At 38.8% G+C, this 8,988-nt stretch overlaps 1 protein-coding gene across 4 annotated transcripts in view; it reads right to left on the reverse strand.

Moving 5' to 3' along the window:
• Spidr (scaffold protein involved in DNA repair) overlaps nt 1–8,988 on the reverse strand; it is a 254,641-nt gene that overhangs the window by 164,684 nt on the left and 80,969 nt on the right. The window lies entirely within an intron of this gene.

An 8,988-nucleotide genomic window follows, 5' to 3' on the forward strand; every position in this document is an offset into this window, starting at 1 on the left:
CTTAAAATAGGCTGTCTTGAAAGGACCACAGCATTGATAAAGTCACAGCAAGTGGCTTGCCTAAACAAGGACTACAGAACACCAAGCCAGTCAACATTGAAGCACAGGGGTGAAAGGGGCTCCTGAACCCCCCCCTCTGAGGAAACACTGAGAGTTGATGGTTTGGGGAGAAAGAAAATAGGTTTTCATCAGGTGGGCCTCCTATGGTCATGACAGATTGACCATGATTCTTATGGATGCCCTTGAGTATAGGGGCAGCATAAATTAGCATAGGCAGATTATAAAAACAAGCAAAACAAGTTGGGAGAGGGTAGGAGAATAGGGGTAAATGTGGGAGGAGAGAGGGGCAAGAGTGGGCACAAACAATGTATTGTGTAATTAATTTTATAATGTTAATTACAATAAAATTTTCAGTGTCATCCTTTATAGAAACCTGCATACATGGACTATTCTTCAAGACAGACAGACAGACAGACAGACAGACAGACACTTTCTGAATAAGACTCCAGCTGTGGGAAATAAAAGCAACAATTAACAAATGGGATTGTGAAATTAAAAAGCTTCTTATAGCAAAAGAAATAGTTCATTAAGTGAAAAGATTAGGGGGGAAATCTTTGCCAATTAAAGATCTAACAGAAGAGTACAGAAATATCAGAATATAGAAAGTCTTAAAAGACCCAACAGTAAGAAAAGTGCTAACTTAATTCTTTAAAACAGGGATGTGGCAAAACAGAGAATTCTGAAAATAGGAGCTTACCACGAACACTTTTAACACTGTTCAATATCTTAAGCTATCATGGGAATATGAACTAACGTAACTCTGATGTCTGGACTCCTGGGCCACAGTCTTGGTTTGGTCCCCAACACTGCAAATCATGGTCCTGAAGAGCTGTAATTTCAGGACTTGGAAGCTGAAGGCATGAGGATTAAAGCCCAAAGGCATTCTCTGTTATTCATCAAGTGCCAGGGCATCTGAGATTAATGAAATTCTGTCACAAAAATAAAAGTGTTTGAGATTCCATATAACTAAGTCAGAATATCTACTATACAAATATATTTTTAAAATATTAGTGAGAATATAGAGAGGAAGACAATCAGTGTTGGCTGTAGAAACTGGTGAAATGAGTGAAAATTTCTCAAAAAAAAAAAAAAAAAAAAAAAACAAAAAAAAAAAAAAAAAAAAAAGAAACTAAAAATAAAATTGGATCAGTAAGATAGGCCAGGAGATAAAGGCTCCTGCAATCAATCATGATGACCTGAGACCATCTAGGACCCATATGATGGAAGAAGACAGCTAACTCCCACACGCACATAAAAGGTTTTTAAAAAATAGACTTACCATGTGATACAGTTATACCATTCCTGAGAGCAAATATATAATAGTATATCTAATCACAAAGATGCTATACATCTGAGTTTATTCTTACTCTATTCAAAATAAGGAAATAAAATCAGCTTTGATACCTATCAATTGATGAATGTATAATGAAAATGTGGTGTATATATATATATATATATATACATACATATGTGGTATATATATATGTATATATATAATGAAATTTTAAGAAGCTATAAAAATAAAATTTGCAGAAAAATTGATAAAGCTGAAAAATGATATGTTAAGTTGGATAGCCCAGAATCGGAGCGCAAATACTATACAGTCTCTATCATATGCACATCTGAGCTTCTAGTTCTTCTTTATATACATTTTTATGCAAGTGACTATAAGACAGCAAGAAACTAAAAAATCAATTTACAATTAGAGGAGAAAGAAGCTTTAAGAAGTATGAATGTAATAAAACCCATGTGATAAGAAAGTAATGGGGAAATAAATAGAGTATGGCTTAAGCAAATAAGGAAGATAGGGAATTGGATCAGAGAAGGTGGTTGAGAGAATCAATCAAAAGTAAGTATAAATGAAAAAGCCACAAAATTTGAATGACAATGATCTCCACAGGTTTAGTCACCAGGGAGTAGAGCTATTTCAGAAGTCTTAGGAGGTGTGCAGCCCCGTTGGAGTAAGTGTGTCACAGGGCAGGCTGTGAGGCAGTGTTTGTCTCTGCCTGAACATCAGGATAACTCTCCGCTACTGCTCCAGCACTATGTTTGCCTGTGAAATGCCATGATCCTCTCCATGATGATAATGAACTAAATCTCTGAAACTGTATGCAAGCCCCTAATAAATGCCTTCTTTCTTAAGAGTTGCCTTAGTCATGGTGCTTCTTCACAGCAAGAGAACAGTGACTTGATGAGAAAAGCTGACTTTATAACAGGTTTCAAATTGGCAGTTTAGGAGATTAGACCTAAAAACCCAGGCTTCAGGTAGCTAGTCAGAAACTGCTCCACCACCTGTCCTGAAGCAAGGACAATGCAACAGTTTCCAGCCCTCATACGCTGGTATGAGTTCTGGAATGTCCTTAAGAAATTAGAGCAAAATAAGGCCACCTAACCTGAAATTCCTATACCACAAATTTCAACCCCCATGCTCCAATAATGGTTTTGAATGTCCCTAAGAGATAGAATAAGATATGGTCACCCCAGAATTCCCCTAATGTGCTTTAAATCAAGCCTGTGAGCTCACTCGAGTATCCCTCTATCTTGGTAACAGGAGACTGTAGCACCCTGAATTCTGCAGAATAAAATACTCTGCTTTTACATACTTTTTGAGTCTGGGGTATCATTCTTCAGCAAATCACGGACCCTTACATTTGGGGGCTTGTCCGGGATTTGCTGGAGAACCCCTATCCCAAATAGTGGAGAGTAAGTCCTGGCGCCCAGTTGTCTTGTCCATATCTGTGTTTCTGTTTCAGGTTTAATTCTGTTTCTTGTTTAATCTGGAGGCTGAGGGGGACTAATTGGACTTGTATTTTATCACACTGCCGGAGACAACAGAAGACACTCCTGACCCCCTATCAGAAACTGGAGGACTTGGTAGTTCTAATCTGGATTCTGAACTGACTGTGATATGGACCTTCCATGCACAGGGAGGAAGACTATCTGAGACAGCCTTTCTGTCCCCCCGCCGCCCCTCCCCCAGGAATATCCTTCTGGCAAGACTTGGAGAGAGGCTTCAAGGTACAACTGACTTGGACATGCCTGTCTCAAGGTTTCAAGAACTCACCCACCACCTTTGAAGGAGGCACTACATGAGGACTTGGGTGAGTACCAGCAGGCCCACCCCAGTGCTGCAGTATGTACTGTGGGCCCCTGATTTAGTGCTATGCCAGGAGGCCACATGAGACCTGCTATAGGAGCTGAGTCAACTTGGCTATCAAGTGTCTGCTAAGAAGGCCCAGCTTTGTCAACTTGAGGTCACCTACCTGAGGTACATGCTGGACTTCTGCAGAATAAAACACTCTTTCATTTACATAACATTTGAGTCTGGAATATCATTCATCAGCAAATCATGGATCCTTATAGACTAAGACAGGAACCTAATAGTAAATAATTTAACTCAGGAACAAAATTTAAAAAGACAAACAAACATTTAATGGAAACACTGAACATGAATGGATAAAATGCCTTCCCAGAATCCATGTGTTGTTAAGTGAAAATCCTAAAAAGGAGTGGGATACCTCCCTATGAGTGGTTGATCAATGCCTTCTTGCCATTCTTCCCTGTCACAATGGACTTTTAACCCTCCAGAACTGCAAGCCAAAATAAATGCTTTCATCTATAGCTTGATATTAATTTTTCTGCAGCAATAGAAGAGTAACTCATAAAAAGTTGGTACCAGAAGCGGGTTATTGTTGTGATAGACCTGACCATGTTGTTTCTTAAGGAATATAGAATGCTTTGGAACATTAAACTAGAAAAGTGGCTGAATACTGTAGGGCACATGGACTGTGTCACCAGATGAATAGACATGGGACTGGTAAGGTAGAGCATGCTCGAACCCTAGTAATCTCAAAATTTGAGACTGACAAGAGCAGAGCTAACTCCTTGTTTCCATGCCTGCCTTGGGGCACGTAACCATGACCCCCAACTAGGTGGTCACAATCAGTCAATCATGTATCACAGTACCTGGAATTCTTCCCCATGCAAACAAAGGCATTCCCAGCATCTTAGCCTCAGCCAATAGAATGGATTTACCCCTAAAATCCCACCCTACTCCCCAAGGTTCATACAGTCCCTGCTCACATGGAATAAAGTGCACAAGTTAGTTCACCAAAGATTATCTGAGACTAGCTGATTTTACTGAGCTGCAACACTTGGGGAAAGACTATCTCCCTCCGACTCATCATGGGCCCTACCTAGCCAAGCCCTGGACAAGCTCCCATTGCTCTCAGAAGCTTCACATCAGAGTGCTGGCTCCCAATATCACTGTAGCCACTGCTGGACAGAATCTAGAAGAAATGCAGACTATAGAATCCCACCTAAAGAGGTTTTAGAGAGAAGCTATATCAGCATCTGAGTTAGACACTGGTTTTTTTTTTTTTTTTTGATATTTTGGCAAACATTATGGCTGTCTTCTTTTCCTGTCCTAAGAAATTCTGTACAAGGTATATGTAAAAGTCACTGACTGCTTTCTTTGCTAAAGATTTTAAGACAGCATAAAACTCTTGAATGGTTACTAGTAATCACTCTTATGCAATTCTACAAATTTTGTTCCTCAAGGTTCATCCTGAAGTTCCTTTTCTTGGCATTAAAGCTATGAATCAAAGCTAGCCCACATGAGTGGATTTCTCTTGAGTGAGTTCTTAAAGTTGGAGCCAGGGACAATAATAGATATGTGAAGCCATGTCTTCCTGTATTTGGTGACATTTATCACAAACACTTGATGACAGATCACTGGTTTACATATACAGCGCTATAATTTAGTGATTCAGATAATGTTCAGCTCATGAAGGACACATGAAAACTTGGTGTTCTATCATCAAACTTTTCTTTTCTACTACAGCCCAGAGCTACATATTATTTTCATAATTTTGCTACTATTTTGAATCTTAGTGTAAATACTGGATATGTAACCCATGTGAAAGGGACATTTGACCCCCAAAGTGTCATTAACACATGCAAATGACAAAAGTAGTGCCTTTACAATTCAAATGTGGCCACAAATCATTATAATCATTTTCGTGATGGTATCTGAGACAAGGTACAATGAGTTATCCTTCATCTTAGAGGGGATATCTCTGCATGTTCCATACCACACTGGACTCCTAGGAAAGCTTAACTGCCACTTTAATTTGGTTTAGATTTATTCCCCATCCTGACACGCTTGCTATATCATGTTCACTTGATTCAATCTACATTGTGCCATCCATATAACAGATCACTATGATACCTTGTGAAAGACACAGTAAGATCATTATGAACTAAATCATGACACAGGGATGGAGGTTAAGACAGTGGCCTTAACAACTGAAAGCAGATTAGTTCTGGTATGCCTCATAGACAGGTATGGGGTAAAAATTTTTAGTGTAATAAAAAGGGTTACATATCAGATTTTAGAAGATATGTTAATGTGCCCAAGCTAGGAGATGACTGTGAGTAGGGGAAATGCCTGGCTTTCTTCCATGTCTGGCCACAGCACTGAATACCAGATAGTGAAGGCAGTAGGAGATATATTAACAGCAAATGAATGCTTGCAAAGGTCTGCTCTTAGCCACACTATAGACAACTGGCAGTTAATATCATGGGAATTTGAAAAAGACAGTGGAAAAAAATAAATAGTCTTCTCTTTTCTTTATAAGTGTCTATTTCTTACTTGTTAAAGGAAAAACAAATAAAACAAAGAAATCGCCTGGATAGTGGTTGAAATTGGAATACTATTTCAAAATTATTTTATAGGCTCTTAACCACTGAGCCATCACTCCAGCCCTGGAGCAATTACACTGCTATAACAGTCCTTTAGCTTCCACCCAATTACTGCACAAAGGCCATATCTGGATGAATAATTATGGATTATAATGGGAACCACCCTCCCTTGCATCTTTCAAGTTCTTGGTGTAGCACACGTCTCTGAAATCTATCCAGGACTACAATGACTTTTGTCCCAGAAAGGATGGATCCTAAGCATTAGGGTAAAATAATTATCAACTGGGAGTAGATATTAAAAAATCTTAACAAAGAACGTAACACTGTGGGCAGAAACCAAAAGGTTAAATTCCGAGAGAGACAAATCTCAGTCTCTCTCTCTCTCTCTCTCTCTCTCTCTCTCTCTCTCTCTCTCTCTCTCTCTCTCTCCTCTCTCTCCCTCTGTCTCTGTCTCTCTTTGTCTCTATCTCTCTGTCTGTCTGTCTCCCTCTCCCTCTTCCTCTCCCTCCCCCCCCCCAGGTCTAGGTAGTAGAGATCAAAGAGAATAGCTGGCCTTATCTTGTGGATTGTTTGCATGGAATTATATGCCAACGGATACCTTGTTAGGTAGTAAATTATAAAACACCATTACACCATTTGTTCTTCCTGATACTAGCCATTTGGGGTAAGACACCAGGAGTCATTAGAGGCTAGATTCTAATTGCATTAAGAATCTCAAGTCGCTGAGCCAGTCCCTAAGTGGTTAAGGTCTGATTGTTAGAGACTGAGTGTAGGGATATTTTCATTTGTGGCATTATGTCTTCACAATAAGCAAGGTCAAGTAAGTGACAAATGACGAATATCTCTTATTTGGAAATTGCTTCAGATCTGAGATGAAGTATTAGGAGGAAAATTATTGCCACTATCATTGGGTCACAGAACCATAAGATATAAAAGGCTTGAATATTTTAGAGTGGTTTCCTACTGGTGGAAGACAAAGGATGGATTTAATACTTACTACTAAGTCAAGAGGTCCTTAGTGGTAAAGGGTGACAATATAGATGGTAATAGTTGATGTTGCTGAGACAATGTCATTGGGAGTTTAATTGCCTATAAGCTAGCAGATACTAATGATACAGAAAGTTAAATAAGCAGAGATCAAAGACACAGTGGAATTAAAAAGAGAAAAGGGGATGTGTGTGCTAAGAGAGTTCAAAGCTATCCTAAAAAGCTACCCAGGACTGTCCTAGCCAGTAGATCTGTGTGAAATTTTTTGTTTAGAACCATAAATAACTTTATTTGGGAAGATATTGCTCTACTTCTCTTGAGGTTTTGCCCTAGAAGCAGGTCTTACTAAGAATGGTGCATGACCCTCTTTATTCTGCTGTAAGTGTATCCGGGTTCCTCTGTCGCTGAAGGATTACTCCCGCTAGACGCGGGGCTTTGTTGCTGGGCCTTTGTAGCAGCTACCATGAGCATCCAGGCAGACAAAGAGAGAGAATTCTGGTGATCATTTATATAGCTGAGATCTCACTGGCAAAAAGAATTCTAGGAAAATGGAATAGCCCAAAAGTGTCTGTTCCAGAACTGGGTTGCTTTGTGGCTACTACTTTAGTGTGTTAAGGCCAAACTGAATACTAGGCATTATTTGAATTATTTATGTTATGTTTATAGCTAAAGTATGAAAGTGAGATACCTTCTTTAGAAAAGAGTTTATATTGGGGAAAGCACTGGAAGATGGGAAATCTCACAAACTGACATTCTAGGCATCAAGAATGGCAACCACCACTATAAAGGAGCTCTGTCACTTAGCTGGAGGGCTTGATATAAGTTGAGACACATCGTAAGCAGTAACCTGTCCCTTAAACACTTATTGCGGTACCAGGTCCCTGAATCCAAATGTATTGAATTCTATCAGTAGGTTGCTAGAATTATAATATTAGAATAGAGGGGTTCTAGGTATTAAAATCATTTTGCCTAATACCACATAAGTATTCATCTATACACAGAGGTCAGTCAATAACAGAACAATTGTGGGAGTACTGATAGCCAAATTTTGAAAATTTTACTTCATTCATTTCTGTGGGCATGCAGGTATGCCAGAGTATGTGTCTGGAAATTAAAAGACAAGTTTTGAGTGTCAGCTGTGTCCTTCTACCATATGGGAAGCCTCACCATCCTGGGGCGTTAAACTAAGATCACAGACCTAATGTCAAGCATTTTCACCTGCTAAGCATTGTCAATAGCCCCAGGCCTAGTTTTAAAAATCCAAAGTTAAAAGAGAAAAAAATTACTCACTTCAGACAGAATTAGTTTATTATAATTATGAAAACTTCATTCACCTTTCTTACTGATAAGTAGCTATGACTTGTGCTATTTATGATTTTAAAAATGAGTATAGTTACATTATTGACATTGGTACCACACCAGGTGCTGACACAAGCAATATAGAAAGCATTGTAATCTTGGTCATCATGCTGGGGTTCCCATCTATAGGGAAAAGTGTTATCTCAAGTCTCACAGGACAAAGTTTAGTTGTATAAGGTGCTATCAAGGTCCCCAGCACTGATCCACTTCTTTCCTTATGATGGAAATACAGGCAGCATTTCTGATCAAAGCCTAAGATCTTAACTTTGTTAGTGCAAGCCACTGGCATGGCAGGGAATATGGTCTTAGGGCCTACTTTCCATCATGTCTAACTGTGTAATAGTATATGAGAATCTAGAATGGGCAGAGGTATTAACCAGGTCTTCTATGGCTAGAAAATATCCTTATCTATCTATCAACTCTGACTTTCTTTTAGAAGATATCCAACTTTTTGGTAGATTAAGCAAACTTAATACTTTGCTTATTCTTGGAATTGAATGCATACAAAATGTTTGAAACATAAAGTAGACCTATCAAAAGGCTGTACTGCAGGAAAATTACTGCTATTTGAAAAGGGCAATCACCCTGAAATAAAATTGTGTCTTATCTACATGAAGACCAAAACCAGTGTCTTTCACGGATAAAAAAAATTGGTTCCGTATAGTAAACCTATGTGAGTTAAAAGACAGCAAGTAGGCCCTTAATATAGTATCACACCCAATTTGCCTCTTTTTTCTTTTAAGAGAAGTAAGAATGAACTTATAATTCAATGTAAATAATGACAGCAGCCCAGAAATAGTCCAAGAGATTTTGATGAAGAAAGAAGTATAAGGTGAATTCTCCAAACAGAATAGGGTACTGTAGAACACTAAGGTTATC

Source organism: Mastomys coucha, unplaced genomic scaffold, assembly GCF_008632895.1.
Source record: "Mastomys coucha isolate ucsf_1 unplaced genomic scaffold, UCSF_Mcou_1 pScaffold12, whole genome shotgun sequence".
NCBI lineage: Eukaryota > Metazoa > Chordata > Mammalia > Rodentia > Muridae > Mastomys > Mastomys coucha.